Below are 18,133 nucleotides of genomic sequence, written 5' to 3'. Positions count from 1 at the left end.
AATTGTCAGCACAAACTCGCTTGTTAACATTTCGGGCGTTTTTATTTGCTCTCTGGCCCCCTAGTGGGCCTCACTCGTAGCATGTCATTTCACAAGGCATTCTGGTTTATACAGTTCTTTAAGCGAGCATAAAATCTTCCCTAAGTGGGTGTGCTGCACAATTGTTCATTTTTTATCACATTATTGAACCTTTAGTAAGGTCCAGAACCACGGGGAAAGTTAAATTAATGGTGGCTCACTGCGCTGTTTACCGGTTTAGAAACAGTTCCATCCACAGCCTCTCATTTCCTTTGATGTTGAGATGGTGGTCCTCTCTCACGGCAGGGCGGCCGTGCAAAGTATGGATCAACAAATTGCCCGAGAGCTGTAAGAGGGCACACAGCAGCTCACCCACCCTCCGGCGTAATTCAATCCAACTCGCCCCCAATCCTGGCAGATTAAATCGCCGACGCGTTTCAAGGCTTGACACCTCTTCTTCCTGGGCTTTGATCACAAATTGTCAGCACAAACTCGCTTGTTAACATTTCGGGCGTTTGTTATTTGCTCTCTGGCCCCCTAGTGGGCCTCACTCGTAGCATGTCATTTCACAAGGCATGATAATGCAGGCTTTCACGTGTGATGTTTTGCGCCCAGGAAGAAGGGGCTCCGTCCCTGAAACGCATTGGCATATGATGATGAAAGGCGGAGTTGGGAGAAAGGCTGCGTGATACTGCTGGAGGGCAGAGCACTGTCGAGTGTTCTCTCAATGCTACAGGGCATTTTGTTTGCTTCTTATCTACACACGGCAGCCCGGCCGTGGAGAGAGCACCATCACCAGCTGGAGACAACTGCAATCACTGGCTGGGAGAGGCCGGGGGCTTTGAACAAGTCAGGGCTGAAATCGGCACAGCGCTCCTAAATGCTTACAGAGCTTTCCTTCACGCTCTGCGACCCACTAGAGGATTTAATTGAACTGTAAAGGGCAAAACCACGCATGAACTTACTCAAAGGAAATCACTGCCTGCATTAAGGACTCCATGCCCCATAAAGCACCAAGGGCCTTTAATTAAAGCACACGCCCACGGGAGGTTGGGTCTTGGTACAAATAAAACCGGAAATGATAATGCAGGCTTTCACGTGTGATGTGTTGCGCCCAGGAAGAAGGTGCTCCGGCCCTGAAACGCGTTGGCATATGATGATGAAAGGCGGAGTTGGGAGAAAGGCTGCGTGATACTGCTGGAGGGCAGAGCACTGTCGAGTGTTCTCTAAATGCTACAGGGCATTTTGTTTGCTTCTTATCTACACACGGCAGCCCGGCCGTGGAGAGAGCACCATCACCAGCTGGAGACAACTGCAATCACTGGCTGGGAGAGGCCGGGGGCTTTGAACAAGTCAGGGCTGAAATCAGCACAGCGCTCCTAAACGCTTACAGAGCTTTCCTTCACACTCTGCGAACCACTAGAGGATTTAATTGAACTGTAAATGGCAACACCATGCATGAACTTACTCAAAGGAAATCATTGCCTGCATTAAGGATTCCATGCTCCATAAAGCACCGAGGGCCTTTAATTAAAGCACACACCCACGGGAGGTTGGGTCTTGGTACAAATAAAACCGGAAATGATAATGCAGGCTTTCACGTGTGATGTTTTGCGCCCATGAAGAAGGGGCTCCAGCCCTGAAACGCGTTGGCATATGATGATGAAAGGCGGAGTTGGGAGAAAGGCTGCGTGATACTGCTGGAGGGCAGAGCACTGTCGAGTGTTCTCTCAATGCTACAGGGCATTTTGTTTGCTTCATATATATATATATATATATGTATATATATATATATATATATATATATATATATATATATATATATATATATGTACTTGCAGTACTGTCTTGTATGCAATGCATTGTGGGTAGGGTGGATTTACCATATCTTCAAAGTTTATGATGCTCACTAGGGGCCTCTAGGAGCAGCTTGCGGTGCTGCACCTAAACAAGCAGCGCTGGTGCCTTGCTCAATAGGAACCTCTAGGAACAGCTTGCTGTACTGCACCTAGACATTGTAGTGTAATTCCTATATTCCCAATAGGCTCTGCGCATTGGAATAATATATCCTATAGATTTGACGTAGGACTTAGGTCTACTAAGTCTCTATCTAATATATTAGACTTAATTGTGAGTGCCAGCTACCTCAGAGGTCACTTGAACCTTTCTCGAATAAACAAGAATGGATTAGTTTCTGACAACCGCATAAACATGACAACTTTGTTTCCCAAGAATAAGAAGTATCTCTAGAGTCACGGAAACAATAGATAGATATTTCACTCAGTCAATCGTGCATGCTTCGTTTCGACAGAGTTGCAGAGAAATAGAGAGACGGGCGTTTTCAATAAAAAGATTTATTGAACAGTCTTCTTTCTCTTGCAAGTAAAGTGAACTGCTACAATCGTTATGCAGGTTGCAAAGTATAATGCGTACAGCAAGAACAATATTATAAAATAATACTGTAAAAGCATGGTATGGTTTCTAAGCCATAAAATACATACATAAATAACAAAGACTAAAAGTACTCAACTGGTGCTTCTAAAATACGCCTACCCCGATGTACCAAACCTAGGTCTAGTACGAAGGAAGAAGTAAGTGTGGTGTAGCATAGGGTTAGTTTGTTTGAGCAAAGAATCTATCCAAGATTTCTTTGAGGGTCTAATCAGCTCCGTACCTTGGTTTTAGAATGAAGGAGGTCTGGTATCTCTGTCTCTATCAGACTTGATTTCCCAACACCCCGCAAGGGGAGCTTGGAAACACTGGAGTTTGATTCTCAGCAAGGGAAAGGCAACCTCTATGTCAGTGCGTCACCTGGAGGGTCGGCTTCCTTCGACACTTGCTGTAGCGAGCTGTGTCGGGCAAGTAGATAGTCGATCTGCTCCTGAACTACCGTGTGTTTGCTATGGCAAGTGTAGGCATATTTATACCTTGAAGGTGCCTGGTTTGACGTAAAGTTGTATGTATCAAAAAAGAGATGGACTAGGCTGTTCCTGGTGAGGGTTGGTGTCGATGTGCTGGTCACAAGAGTGTGGGGGTGTGGTGGTGGACGTGAGCCAACCTACCACTGGGTATACATTGTGTTGGATATAATGGCCTCACACACCTTTGCAGGTGTCATGCTTCATCATAGGCAATGCTCCTCGTCGGGTAGGCGGTGCAATCCCCGACGGGCAACGCCTCAAAGAGGGGCTCTTTGGCGGAGATCTTTTTATCCAACTGCCTGTGGGTGAAGTGCGGGTGTGGGGCCAAAAGGTTGTAGACAGGATAGTGATTTAAAATGAAGCAAAGAGTACCAGAAACTACTTTATTCGGGTGGTCCCTTGCTTCAAATAAAAACGAACCCTAGTCTGGGTTTGCTGGAAATGAATGTTTCCTGGCTTTGGACTAGACTAAGAAGTGTAAAAATCGGTCAACATGTTTCTCGCTTAGGTACATTGACACGCGATTCATCAGGACCTATATGGTTGAGTCTACAACCAATTAAGCCTATGTCAGTATCATATGCTCATTACCGGTTGTGGGAATGTAGTACCTCTGTTGCTCTGTTCCTTGCCTGGAGTGGGGAACAAAAGAGGCTGGTTAACGGGCATATGTGGTATAGTGCCCACAATACTGGTGACCAGGTGCACACGTCGTGACATGCTAAAATGTGAGTTGTACTAGCATGTGTGAGGAAACAGGTGAGTGCTCACCACGATGAGTCAATGGAGTAACATGCTCATGTGGAAATGCACACTTAAAAAGAGTATTGAAAACATAAGTACAATTATATATCAAAAACAGAAAAGACTATGCAGCAGTAATCTGGTTGTTCCACAAATGGGGACACAAACTCACCTAAGGGTCAAGATTTATGTGCAACATCAATGCCCGGCAGGTCGCACATCAGGGATGGGGCCGCTGTGTGTAAGGCTAAACATGTTGGAGATAAAGTGAGGTTGAGTAAGGCACATAACACATCGTGATCTACTCCACTCTGTAGTCTATCGTAGCTCTGGTTCTGGTGGAATGGTTAACTTTTGTTACAGCCCTTAAGATGTATTGGTCACCTCCTCCCCTTTCCAATTGTCTCAAAGCTGTTAGTCTGGTAGCAGTCGTGGGAGGGGGTAAGTGAAAAGGGTGGGTGGGAAAGGAGAGTACAACCTACAGTTGTATTAAAAGTCCATTCATCACAATGATAATCAGGTGAGGTCTGGTTTCCTCTTAGAAGTAGATAGATGGCGCTTAATGTGTGGGTGAGTGGGTGATGGACGCGCGCCTGGTGTGCCAGTGTGTTTCACTTTGGTGGTAGCGATTATAACTGTTGAGGGATGATAATAGTTGGTAGGTTGGTAGGTTTGATCGGCGCTTCAACGCATTTTATAATGGCTGACATTTAACGGCGCCCGCCCTGCGTTGTGTACAGGAACTCCACTACTACCGCTTCTACTAGCCAGGTGCACGCGATTCTAGACGCGGGCAAAGCAAAGCAATAGGGGGACTCGCTACACTAAGATTTAAGATTTTGGAAAATACATGGCAGGTTTGGTAGACGCGCCGCACATGGGGCAACCAGAGCAGGGGATTCTTGATTAATGGCTGGCATTCAACTAGCACACCACGGTCCAACTATTATCATTCCTCAACAGTTATAATCGCTACCACCAAAGTGAAACACACTGGCACACCAGGTGCGCAGCCACCACCCGCTCACCCGCACATTAAGCGCCATCTATCTACTTCTAAGAGGAAACCAGACCTCACCTGATTATCATCGTGATGAATGGACTTTTAATACAACTGTAGGTTGTACTCTCCTTTCCCACCCACCCTTTTCACTTACCCCCTCCTACGTTCCTACCAGACAAACAGCTTTGAGACAATTGGAAAGGGGAGGAGGTGACCAATACATCTTAAGGGCTGTAACGAAAGTTAACCATTCCACCAGAACCAGAGCTACGATAGACTAGAGAGTGGAGTAGATCATGATGTGTTATGTGCCTTACTCAACCTCACTTCATCTCCAACATGTTTAGCCTTACACACAGAGGCCCCATCCCTGATGTGCGACCCGCCGGGCATTGATGCTGCACATAAATCTTGACCCTTAGGTGAGTTGGGGTCCCCATTTGTGGAACAACCATATTACTGCTGCATAGTCTTTTCTGTTTTTAATTGTATATAATTGTACTTATGTTTTCAATAATCGTTTTAAGTGTGCATTTCCACATGAGCATGTTACTCCCTTTACTCATCGTGGTGAGCACTCACCTGTTTCCTCACACATGCTAGTACAACTCACATTTCAGCATGTCACGACGTGTGCACCTGGTCACAGTATTGTGGGCACTATACCACATATGCCCGTTAACCAGCCTCTTTTGTTCCCCACTCCAGGCAAGGAACAGAGCAACAGAGGAACTACATTCCCACAACCGGTAATGAGCATATGATACTGACATAGGCTTAATTGTTTGTAGACTCAACCATATAGGTTCTGATGAATCGCGTGTCAATGTACCTAAGCGAGAAACATGTTGACCGATTTTTACACTTCTTAGTCTAGTCCAAAGCCAGGAAACATTCATTTCCAGCAAACCCAGACTAGCTTTCGTTTTTAATTGAAGCAAGGGACCACCCGAATAAAGTAGTTTCTGGTACTCTTTGCTTCATTTTAAATCACTATCCTGTCTACAACCTTTTGGCCCCACACCCGCACTTCACCCACAGGCAGTTGCATAAAAAGATCTCTGCCAAAGAGCCCCGCTTTGAGGTGTTGCCCGTCGGGGATTGAACCGCATACCCGACGAGGAGCATTGCCTATGATGAAGCATGACACCTGCAAAGGTGTGTGAGGCCATTATATCCAACACAATGGATACCCAGTGGTAAGTTGGCTCACGTCCACCACCACACCCCCACACTCTTGTGACCAGCACATTGACACTAACCCTCACCAGGAACAGCCTAGTCCATCTCTTTTTTGGTACATACTTCGTTAGGGCACGGACTGCGGCTGGACCTTCCACTCTCCTTGAGTGGTAATTCTGCCCTCCCGATCAAACACGATCACTCTCCCTCCTCTTTGCATACATTGACGTAAAGTTGGACATAATACGTCACCAAAGAACCCCAAGGGAATGGTAGTTCTTTGAAAACTCCATGATTTCTAGGACAAATCAATATTCAAGCAAGGGGAAGTCCCTAACTGCTGAAGCCGAGTTTTCCAAGAAATCGTTGTGGCTTTTTGGAACTAGTGGAAGTAGCTATGCCTGTATTTGGACTGGATGGGCTATGTCTAAATATGGGTATGATTTCTATGCCTATATAAGGGCAAGGTGAATTGTACCTATATAAGGGCATGAATTGGGAAAATTACACTAGGGTCCTAACACGCTATACAATACCCACTCCACTTTATTATGTTCGACATTACAAAATACTAAGCATTTGTAAACATATCTAAAGCATGATGTGTAAAAATCCCTCCCAAAATACATAAAATGCATTCGAAATGGTTGTACACGAATATTAGCATTAGTGCTGCACGCATTTTAAAAGCAATATTTTCATTCAAAGCATATAGTATGACATCGGAAATGCTATCAGAAAGAGTCATGAAATAACATTTATGAAATGGCTCCTAAATACAGAAGAAAAAGTCGAGACCATTCCATGACAGAATAGATAAATACTGTTCAGTTTGTGTACAAGATCAAATATTGTCATTTGGAAGTTTATCAAAGAGTTCTTTTACTCTAAGAATAGTTCTACTTTAAGCAGATTACTTAGTTCCACAAAAAAAACTAATTTTGGAAAAAGACTAATCATAGAAAAATAGAGTTGTGAAGTTGGAAGTTTTGTTTGAAAAATTATAAGTTGAATACAGAGTCCCTTAGAACGCTGTGTTCTTACTTCAAAAGTCATTCTCGTTGTTAGGAGAAAACATCAATTCTTCTAAGCTGGCAAAGAAATCGTCTACCACAGTAGGTGAAAGTTGGACCACTTCATTAAGTAAATCGATTGCACAGAAATGAGAAGCATCGTGGTCAGCGTCAGACGCATTAGCAATGTTCGCAGTAGATGGTACCTTTGTGCCCATTGTTCCACTTATCTCACCGTCAGCAGATTGCGTCTGTGAGATCTCAATGAATGCCGTCATCAGGATTGGTAGCCGCTGGGGACAACACAATGCATGAGCCGTTACCGAACCAAGCAAAGTATCAACATCCGTTGGCAGTGCTGATGGAAGTGTTAGACAGATGTCTAGCACGCATTCTTCTCCACATAGCAGGCATCGTAGAACAGGTAAGATGCAATCTTGCCAGATTGGTCTGAATGACAGGAACTACGTGGTATCTTGATCTCTCAAACGAGCCAAGCCCAAGACCTGTATTATGCAATCACAACACTGCATTGCCAGGAGAGTGTTCTCTATGGTAATCTGGGCGTTGCTGGTGACTGGACTTGCTATATCGGAGCAGGAGAAATAAAAATAGTATTCCTGCTACGAGTCCCAAAATGAGAGGCAGACCGCCGAACACAGAGTGCACAAAGTTTGGAAAAATGCCTAGGACTGCTTCAAAGGGTGCCAACAGTCCCGAAAAAATTGTCTTAAATACATGTACAATACCACTGGTATCAGACTTGTTTAAGATACAACCTAACATTTCTACGAAATGTATGGGGCAGTTTGTTGATAATAGGGCATGTATCTCTGCAGAGGACCTTGCAACTTGCAGTTCATATGTCTCTTTGGACGAGGTCAGTGGCACAGTTTTCTGTAAAAGAATGCCTTTCATTCCGCTTACAGTATCCATTCGAATAGAAGAGATGTTCATTGAAGGCTATAATGGCGACTCCTCGTCTGTCTTAGCTTTTGGAAACAATACTTGCATACAAAAAGTGACCCTGGCTGACACAGTTACGAGATAGGCTATACCTGGCATCATTCCTCAACAGCTGTGATCATTCAACATTATGTAGCTCCCATTGGAAAGCTGCCTAAAAATTGGATCTATCACTGCTGCCGGAGAACCTTGCAGGTGGCAGGATAAGTTGGTTGAAAAAACATCACAGGCTCCATGTAAATGAATACCCTGACATAAAAGTGTACCGCTTAGTGCGATTTTAACAGTTTGTACCACTAAGAAATACTTCCTTTCCCCCACTCCAAATTTGTGTGTGTATGGTAAATCCCAGGTTGACTTTATGTATTTCTTACCCAACCTTTCATACAGGCCTACTGGTATGTGTTTCAAGCAATATTGCAACTGGAAAATCATCACAGGCAACGTAATGGTGCCATGTATTATCCATTCTATTGTTGGATTCTCAGAAACAGGTAATGGTAATCTTTCCAGTTTTTCAATGCTCAGCACCGTATAGTCTGCTCCCCTTTGCGCCAAAGAGATTTGTTTATTTGTAAATTTAAACCCAGTAAACAATGACGTGGTGTTGATTAGACGCCAAGGCACATAGCCTGAATGGAGATTTTGTAACGTCCAGACTAGCAGCATTATAGAACGCAATTGAGACTGGCCATGTTGTAACATGAGCAAGTCCTGTTCCATAATGTCTATTGCAGAGGATTTTATGCTGTCCAAAGAATAAATTCTGGATGACAGAGTTGTTAACCCATTGTCACCTACAGAGAGAGCTTTCTCTAAATTAATGTGATCAATTTCTCGTATTCTTTCTGCAGTTTTCATTTGCGTGATTTTCCATGCTTCATTATAAGCAGCATAAATACCGGCCTATATGAAACGTTTATGACGTGGTTTACAAGGCCCTAGTAAGAAGTCTCTCAAATCAACGCCATCTTTAAGTAAAGTTAAGTGTTGTTTTACCTCAGTAAGTGTAGATTTTTGTAGCCATTCGAGGCACACTTTTTCTACACTGTATGTTGTTACTATCCCTGGATGTTGTCTCTGAATATATTTTGGATCTGGCTTAGTTAGTGTAAACCCTTATGTTTTATTCAGGAATCTTTCTTGACAGTTATTCGTCTCTGTGGGCCAGATTAACCATTTTTCCAATCAGGATCAGTTCTGTTTTTAAGTAAAAGTGATTTTACCTCGACCCCTCCCTCTGAAATGTTTCTATTATCAGGTGTAGGTGTGGGTATGGATGGTTTGTTCAAAGCTTTTCTCTTGGCCAGGCCAAGACAGGATTATTTGTTCAGGGCTCATGCAGGCTCTAAATAAGGCTTCTATTCCCTGCACCTGCCAGTCTTTTGTGCCCCAGACAGTTTTTGTCTCAATGTTGTCTCTCCAAAAGTCAAAACCTAATGTGGACAGCTGAGCATAAAGGGCCGCTGAATACATTTGCTTTGTATTGGTCAACATACTTTTCATTCCTGTCTTATTAATATTTCTAAAGTAAAATGTTTCCGGATTTGTGGTATTGAAACATGAGAAGTATGGACATTTTTCATTAAATGTTTTTGAGCTACCCTTTGGTGGTGTTGGACAATGTTCCCATTGATTATAAGTATAAACATTTCTAGGATTTGCAGATTTGTGCAAATAATGATGACCAAAATAATTATAACAGTAATTTATTTCATAGTCTGATGAGCCTTCTAAGTACTCATGTTTAGTAAATTTTGCAGACATTTCTAAATCTGACATCATATTATTAATAGTTTCAAAGTCCCAATTATCAGAAAATGTGCTGGGTGAAACAAAATCACTCAAAGAAACCTTGATTTGATGTGGAATCTTCAACAGCTCTGCTGGGCCAAAGATGTCGTATTCAGTTTGTCCATGCTATACCACCAGGTATAGGAATGGCTGTGATGTTCACTGATGTTAAGTCTCTTCGTTCACGATGAGATGACTTGTGTGGCTTGAGGAGTAAGTTGATGTTCTAACTTGCTGTGTCCATTTTATTATATTTTCCATCTATCAACGTTCCCAAACTTAATACAATGATTAGCCAAAGTAGGAGAAAAAACATACCTAGCCCAATCCAAATTTCAACCCATGGTGAGACTAGATAAGTCTTTTCTAGTTGATGGAAAAGTCCTGTTACTTGGTCTTTAAGACTTGTATCTGCTGGCTTTGTTTCGGGCTCACTGGGATCCTCAGAAAACATATCAAAGTTGATGAAATAGCCAGAAGCAGTTCTGTCAATTGTTGGTATTGTGCCTGATATATTGTGAGTAGATTGTTAGCCCATATACGTTGTTGCAATGTTCACCCTTTTGTAAATAATTCACTTTTCTAGGTGGTGATGCGAGCGTTATGTTTTTTCTTTACTTTACTTTTGGCAACTCTGGGTTTCCCTTTCCTTGATACTCTTTTTGGAATGGATGTGCAGACAATCTTGAGGCAGAGGAGAGTACCTGGATAGACATGACGCTCGGCGCGTAGTCTGTTGTCTCTTCCTGTATGATCACCACTCCCTGTCCTGTTTCTCTGTCCATGAAGTCAGCGCGCTGTTCAGAACGCCCCTTGAGGCGTCCCCTTTTTAATGATGCCGCGTGATGCCGACCGTGAGATTGTCTTTTGACTAACGGACGGCGGAGCCTCTGTGATTTATACTGAAGGTTCCCTTTGACCGCGGGTGATTTGGGGGAATTACAGCACCAGAGGTAGGCGTTTATATTTGTCTCCCCATATGTAGTGACGCTGCAGAGATTCGAGTCCTGTGTAAGCACACGCAGGTAGTAACTGCGACTGCGCTTTGTTTTGTGTTTATTTCTTTTCTGAATACAGGCATCCCTGGTGACTTTGCTTGAGAGCGTGTATCTAAGTGTGGTGATTTACACACAGAAGTAATACTCGACATTCTTTCCCTTATATTGGATATTTTGGAAGGTAGGCTACCTTCGTGTTTTGAGAGATGATTCATTATTTCTCACGAGAGCCTGTGAGTAACTGATATATTAACATAACCGGCTCTTTGGTTTTCCCCCCCCTTGTTCCTCTATATATCCCTGTAGGAACGCGTGAACCCATCTCCGTGGTGCAAGAAGTTTTTTATAGCCCTCAGGGTGGTGCCTCGGCACTCCCTGTTGGGGGGGTCACGTATACCACCTCTTTACAGGTATTTGGAACTTTGTGGCAGTTGCCATTGTCCAGTTTGAGTGGTGCCTTTCTTTATTATCATTAGTTTAGCTTCATTACTATTAGGAGTTTCATTCATTTTTATAATGTATGTCAGCTGACATTTATTTGTAGACACAGGGTGGTATAAAAGAATGTGATCTTGGTGATTGGGTCTCCACAACTTGTGTACTTATTAGCACTTGGGTGAACATTTGGTACGTTTGGAGCTTGGTTGCTTTTTCTTGTAAATAAGATGTGGTTTTGACCCCATTTCTGCACTTTTTTCACCTATGGTGGGTCATTGCTACGGTGTATATGGGTGAGTTGTTTTTTGCGGCATAGTGTGTTTTTAGGATTTATATTGCTTATGTATATATCTTTCAGTACCCTTGTCCTGACGAAGCCAGAAGACACAACTGGCGGAAACGCGACCGCGACTGCGTCGACAGATAACTAACAGACAGATAATTAACAGTGTTTGCTTCACCCCCTCCTACTTTTTTTGTGTGTTTAGGGTACATAGTTGTATATTTGTATATATTGTAATTACTTCTTTTTTGATTACTGTATATAGTCTGGTTCTTTTTTCCCCCCCGGTTTTTTGACCCAATATTTTGTCCTGTGTTAAAATTATAATCATTTATTGGCAGAAAAGAACATTTAAAAAAACAGGTTAATAAATTGTTTCCTGTTATGAAGTAGTGTTGTTTAATTTATCCCTTTATACCTTTTTTGTTCTACTTTTTCATCTAATTGATGTTCCTTGCCCAGGTATGGGAGGGTAATATGGGCAGAACCCCTGTTCATTTCGCAATTGTTGGTATTGCATCCGGATTACTGGAAATCGCTGGAGCTACTGGATCCCTTGTCATTTTAGTATAGTCAGAGGCTATATCATTGTAGACAGGAGTTTCTTGACGAACTGTTATTTGGGTATCAAAAGGCACAAGTTCCATGGTTTTGTTACATAGTCCTTCTTTTCTTACTGCAGATTCTTCAAAAGTGATGAGTCTCTCAGTTTGAACCTCTTGGTTAGTAGCAAGATGTGGTCTTCTACTACATCTTTGGAGTCCACTAGGCCTACTACTTATTATTGGCCACATGATGTGGTTTTACCAGGTCGATGGATACGAACCTGTTCTCCTTTCTTCCAGCAAGGGGCGGCAGTAACACTGTTCTTGATCCGTGGATTGCTAGCACAGGTACTGGATTTCTGTAAGAAGGCCCAAGTTCCTTCTTGTCCGAGATCTTTTCTCTGACTAGATTCCCAATCTTTGGAATCCAGACAGGCCTTGCTGGGACGGGTGGTTCTCCTTCAGTGGTTGTTGGCTTCTGTAATGTGTTGCGTAGACTTCTTGTTTTATTTACGTCCTGCAAAACAGCCAAACGGTCTTTGATATCAAAGGGTTTTTTGTTCTACCACTGAAGTGTGACGATCAAGGTCCTCGATAAGCATTCTAGTACCAAAAAGGATTTCATATGGAATGATTCCACCCAGAGAATTTCTTGGCAGATTGTTTAACCTACGTTGGACACTTATTAGATGTTTGACCCACCCGTCACCCGAGCCTAATACCCTAGCTGTTATAGATTGCTTTATGTCCCGGTTTTTTCTTCCCACTACCGAATTTCCCTCAGGATGGAATGGACTTGCGTACCGCAATGCAACGCCCAAATTGGCTATGGCCTCCTTGTAAGCTCGAGAGCTAAACGCAGGACCCTGGTCAGAATGTAGCGTGGCGATTGTGTATATGCAGATAAAGACTCACAAATCTTTTATAACAGTTCGAGCGTCAGCCGAGCGCTGAGGACACATCCAAATTAATCTTGTCCTAATAGTTGTGGGACCACATTTGTCTATAGTGACGTCTGCGTGTAGACAGTCTAATGCTGTCTAACAATTGTGTCTGTACTGGGCTGGCTACCTTGTAGTCAGGTATCTGGCGGTGTTCTATGCTGCGATCTCTGTTGCAGTCATGGCAATTAATTGCAGATTCGTGTATGTGAGCATTCATCCCTGGCCACCAGTATGTCTCTCTTAATTCTAGTATAGATTTAGAGATCCCTTGATGTGTCAGACCCTCTCCCATGTGTGCTTCGTGTATCAAAGCTGCTCTACGTCTTCTGTTTGGAATGACTCTATCCCCCACTCCAGGGATTCGAGCAAAAGGAATGGAGTTGGCATCAAAATTTATGAATATTCGAGTGGATACTTTAGAGCAGCCACGGCCGGCAGTGGGAGAACCTGCAGGGCGGTGATGTGTGGAAGGGGAGGGGCAAGGTGGGGGGTAGTAATTTATGGATTTTAGAGTTTTACAGGTAAGTAAACATTTAAATAAATAAAACGAATTTCGTTGCGCGCACTGCATTGCATTTGGGAATGCAGTGCACTCAACTAAATTTGTTATATTTATTTAAATGTTTACTTACCTGGGAAGGTCCGTAATCCATACATTACTACCCCCACCCTGCCCCTCCCCACCCCACGTCACCACCCTGCAGGTACTCCCACTGCCGGCTGCGGCTGCCTTAGAAGTAACGCTGCTCCGCTACCTTTGCTTGTAGCATTGACAGCTAGCATAATTTCGCCATCTATTTTTGTTTTTGAACGAGTGATTGCAGCTACGGAAGCTGTTTGCACAGCTGCCTTCGCGGCCTCATCAGCCAATAAATTCCCTGCAACATGAACGCATTCACGCTGATGATTCAGTGTATGAATCACGTGAGTCTTTTGTAGTTCTTTCTGTAATAGAACTACTTGTTCCCAAAGCAACTTATGCTTGATTGTGCCACCTTTTGCATCTTTGAAACCGTTTTGAATCCAGTTCTGCAAGTATTCATTGTAAGATTGAACGCAGTAATACGAATCGCACACTATGTGTGGGGAATTCGCGATCGGTATTTTCAAGCGCCATCTTGAAAGCTTGTAGTTCAGCTCGCTGAGCTGTACAGTCTCCTAGAGATTGCGTTTTTGTGACCATAGGTCGGAATTTACCATCGCGCCAGCGACCTTTAACAATCGCGCATGCAGCACTATAAGCTTGTTTACCCCAAATTCCTGGCTGTGCTGATCCGTCTGTATAAAGTATACATTCGCACTGTTCTAGAGGCAGAATCTCAGTGGGCAGAGGACATTCTTGTTCGTATTGGAGAAATTCTTGTGTTTTCAAGTAGGGGTCAAAAACGTATTCAACGTCTGTTGCAGCAAGAGAGTTAACCCATTGTATCTATCTCGGATGTAAAGCCTTTGCATTTGGAATGCTCGCTTTTGTCACTGCCTCTAAGGCAGGTACAGGAGTAATGACCAATATGGGTCTACCCTGTGCGAGGGCTCTCTCTTTTGCTACTGCGGTTTGAACCACTGTCAGAATTGTTTCTGTTGAACTGAAATTTAATTTCAGCTTGTGTGTACAAGTGTGATTTATAAGCAAGTGGTACTTTTTCTCCTTCATTAAAGGTTAAGTACGTGAATCCGCATCTTCCTGGAATGATTGGGATCACTAAGTTGCGCATATTTACGCGTGTTTGTAAATGTTTTGTTGCTAACATGTCTGTCTGAACTGAACGCAAAATTTCTGTGTGTTTTTAAGTCCAATTAGTTTGTTTAAAATCAGGTTTGAGTAATTCGTAAACAGGTTTTACCCTTTCTGCATAATTTAGAATGTAAGTTCTTCCAAAATTCAGGAAACCTAGAATTGAATGTAAGTTTTTCAGCGTTTTTGGAGGTTGGAGCAGTGCACATTTCTCTAGAACAGGGGTCTCCAACCGGTCAATCGCGAGCTACCGGTAGCTCGACAAACCCCCATGAGTAGCTCATGCCTTGCATCTTAATTTTGTAGCCTATCATTCTCATTCATTACTCTTAGGCCTTTTTCGTAGGCGTTGCCTGCCCTCACCAAAAAGAGCTTCTCTGATTGGCCTAACTAATCTTAGCTGGGGTGGGGCAGGCCAAAGATGATGACGCTAGTGCTGAACTGCGTCTCCACACCACCTGGCTTTCACAGCATGTAACCGCAGTCTTGATTGTGTGCGAGGTGTGCAGAGCAAGCAGCAAGTGGGCTGGAATGGAGCAGCATGTCCCAGAAAGCCAGCTAGCATGCAGGTTGCCCAAGCAGCATTGAACTGGTTCGAACCCGTGCCCCCTTCCGTGGCACATATTTCAGCAGCAGATAATCAGAAAGAACTGGCCTAGCCAATAAACATCTTAATGCTCTGTTCTCTAGAAGAGATTTGCGATGTGCGCCTTCTATGCTTAGCTGCTGGATATGCCGGGCATGAAAGACTGTGAATGTCTTTTTCTCCCGCTTTTCATCGCTGGGTTATAAATCAGGGGGTGTTGGAAAGTTTCAGTTTCCTTTACAGAAGGCACAAGATAAACAAACTCTCCACGTCTGCACTCCTAAAAATATTGCAAAGTGTTCCACTCTTCAGAACCGCTATGAATTTAAGATCCTTTGTGAACTCTTCATTCCTTCTGTGGTAAGGTCACCAACAGAGCGTGGTCACACTCGTCCAAATTATATGTGTTTATATCCAATATTCACAGATAGTGATGTGTGTTTTCAGTATTTAACACAGCAGCAGCTCATTAACATTACTGCAAATAATCTCTGTTACGCGTCTACAATCTAAAAGAAACTTTTTTATGGCTATTGCATGAAATATTAGTTAACACAACATTTCTATTTCTTTAAATATAATTTTGCGTTAATTTATTTTGAAAGTTCGTGATGTGCAAGAATTTTACAGACATTTTGCAGCTCTGTTAAAAAATTATTAATGGTCATTTGGGCAAGGATCTCTGCAGAACATAGCTGGCTCTATCGGCCCCTCTGAAAGGGTAGGGCTCTGGCCAGAGCCCACTTTGCCCATGCAGTCTCTGTTCCTAGGGCATGTGGTAATCAACACCAATACTACAGCAGTTTTTCTGGGTAGCAACGTTCGGATCATGGACAGATCGGGAGTCTTCTAGTTAAATCCTCAGTTTGGAGGTTGAGTTTAACTGCTTCTTGGGAACAGAGGTTATCTGTTAAGAGTGCTTCAACAACAAAATAGCCAGCCTTACTCTAAAAAAAAGCAGTTACAAAACAACAGGTGTTTCACATACTTACATAAAGAGTTGGATCCCAAGTTGTTTTACAGATGTATTCATTGTGAGCCTCTGCCCTTGCCTAGTAGCTGCATTGGCTCTGTGGTTTTGCAGATTTTACTTGCACATTAAATGCGGTCTAAAAAAAACTGGTGTGAAACTCTGCTGTATTAATGACTACATTTAATCATTGAAATAAATCAACGTGTCAAACTCTTTTCTTTCTCCGAATAAATAGCATCTGTCTTGGAAGTTATCCTGTTTACAAAGGAAGCTATGGGAGGGTATGTACCTGCCTAGACAGAATAGTCACATGAAGAACTGGAAACCTTCCCATTGGCCCCAGGCCTAAAGCATCTGTGGGAGGGAGTGTGGCCCCTTTTAGTCAAACCACAGTATGGGCTCTGAAGAAATTAGGGTGGCTTACAGTCAATATAACTAGGCGTGTGGGGTCTCTCGGAAACATGCGCAAGTTGCTTGGCCTTCAGTAGCTCACGACGATTTTCACTGATCAGAAGTAGCTCTCACTACAGAAAAGGTTGGAGACCTCTGCTCTAGAAAGTTTGCTGCTGGGCTTTTGCATTCACTTGATAACTCATATCCTAGAAAAAGGACATTGAGGTGGGCAATTCTTGATTTTTTAAAGATGAATTTGTACGCTCAGAGGTGAAACCAAGTATTATGGTGTTCACTCTGTTCAAGTGCCTATCCAAGTCATCGCCTGTTAGATAGATGTCATCGACATAGGATAATGCCTCATCATCATACATTTGCAGTAACTGTGTTACTCTGGCTGAAAATAACCCTGGACTATTCTTGAATCCCTGGGGGAGACGACAGAAGTGATGCTGTGCCCCATAATTGAGAAAGCGGTCAAATACCTGCTTTCAGGTGCAATGTTTTGACAGAAGAAACCGTTAGAAATATCTAATGTAGTTTTATATTTTTTATGCATAATGTTATTCATTAGTGCTGCACTGTGTGCATTTTGTACTGCAAAAGTTTTGCAACAAGAGTTTAGATGTCTGTAGTCCAAAACGAGACGATATGTATTGCCTGGTTTGGAGACAGGAAACAAAGGATTGTTCATGGACGAGGTGCATGTTTCAATCACCCCTTGGTATTCAAGTTGATCTAAGATCTCCCTGGCCTGTTTTTTAGCTTCTTGCTTAACTGGATACTGCCTCTGAGCAGTTAGTTGGATTTTTAACTGGATGTTATTGTGAGGAGAATCCTCATCCCATCCCACATGATTTCTATATAATGCTGGAGCCTGGGCTACAGCCCATTTTCTGGCATAGCTGTATTTTAAGTGAATTGGAATATGATTGGAGAAGGCTGGCATAATGATGTTTTCGCCATGTGGGCACTCCCTGACAAATTCAGGTGTCCAGTCTTTTTCAGCTAGAAGAATGTCATAACCCTTTGAAAGGTTCTCCCAAAAGAGTGCTCTTATTTTCCTAGTTATGTCCCCCTCTATCCGGAGTGTTATTTCATATATTTCATATAATTTGTGGGGTACGCTAACCCTGGTATCAGCAGTTTCAACTTGAATGTACTCATTCAAGTCCACTGTCTCCAGATGATCCTTCAAGTTCTTGTGAGCTTCTTTCTGTTGTGATCGTCCTCTTCTTTCCGATTTCTGTGAGGAAGTCTGAAAGGTACGGGAGGAACGAGTATCAGTATCTTGATATCTATCAGGTTTTTTCAAATTATCCCTTTTCCTAAGGTTATACCTCTTTTCAGAGGGTTCCTTTTGAGGAGACCTACCTCGGGATTGAGAAAGCTTCTCTTTAGAAGTTTCTTTAGTATTTTCCCAATTTCTTTTAGGAGTAGTGAAAGGTTTTCTTCAGGACTCTCTGTTAGTTGGGGTTTAACTGGTTTCCCACCCAAACTATCTCTACCTAGTTCTTCATAGGATTTTTCGATTATTCTGGCTAGTTCATGTGGTTGCTCAGTTATATCAAGTTCTCTTAACTTTTGGCAGATCGCC

Source organism: Lissotriton helveticus, chromosome 8 (genome assembly GCF_964261635.1).
Source record: "Lissotriton helveticus chromosome 8, aLisHel1.1, whole genome shotgun sequence".
In the NCBI taxonomy this organism is placed as follows: Eukaryota; Metazoa; Chordata; class Amphibia; order Caudata; family Salamandridae; genus Lissotriton; species Lissotriton helveticus.
Note: the sequence above shows the minus strand (reverse complement) of the source record.